Raw genomic sequence first — 995 nt, forward strand, 5'->3', positions numbered from 1 at the left:
GTCCTCAGCACGCGTCAGGGTTATTGTGGATGGCCTGAAACCTTTGGCAATGGAACCCACTCTGGATTTCGATACTGGCGAAGAAAGTATAATCACTCTGGAGTATGAGAGATTGGGAAACCACTGCACCTACTGCTTTCGTCTCTCCCACCTACAATCCCAGTGCCCTGAGAAACCAAGTGATGCCGCAAACACTCATACTGATAATGGTGTAGCTCCTATGCAACGAACGGAATCTCTAACCGCCAGGCGCTCCCCCTGCGGGAGTCTAAGGAGCACATTATGCCGCAGAATCGACCGTTTCAACAAAGATACGACCGTCATGGGAGACCATTCGGTGAGAGAATCTCAGCAGCTGCACCTAGCCCAACGGGACCGAGGAATAAGTTAGCCCCCCCAGCTAAACCTGCTATTCAGACTGCAGCAAATGAGATCTCTGCGCCCCCAAATGAGCAGAGAGAACATGCTTACTACTCCCCACCATACTCAAGGCGCCGTCTGCATCAAAATGGAGGAGAGCATCAACAGGAGGATAGAGACAACCGTCGTAACTCCCCAAGACTTCAGTGGAAAGCCAAATCCACACTAGCGGATCAGGAAGCAACCTCGCAACGAAGGAGTAGCCACTCACCCAGGCCCTCTTTAGGACGTAATTTAGACAGGACGGACTTCCCACCACTCAATGAAGGCATAGCAAACGCAACTACAGTCGGAGCAACAAACAGCCGATCATCTCGCCCCCGATGGAGAACAAAACCATCAGTTCCAGATCATGAAGCAACAGCTCAACGATCACAAAAGGGCGCCTCCAGACAACATTCAGAACAGGTCCTGGTCGCGAATAATGTCTTGACGCCCCCGAACATTCCATCTAGAGAAAAGGTGATGGAAGAGCTGAGAGAAGTTACTCTACAGTATCTGAACGTCGACGACCCAACAGAGAGGGCAGCTAGACAACAACGAGTGCTGCAAAGCGAACTGGACGGTACAGTGGA

The sequence above is a fragment of the Brassica oleracea genome, chromosome C7, assembly GCF_000695525.1.
Source record: "Brassica oleracea var. oleracea cultivar TO1000 chromosome C7, BOL, whole genome shotgun sequence".
NCBI classification, from domain to species: Eukaryota; Viridiplantae; Streptophyta; class Magnoliopsida; order Brassicales; family Brassicaceae; genus Brassica; species Brassica oleracea.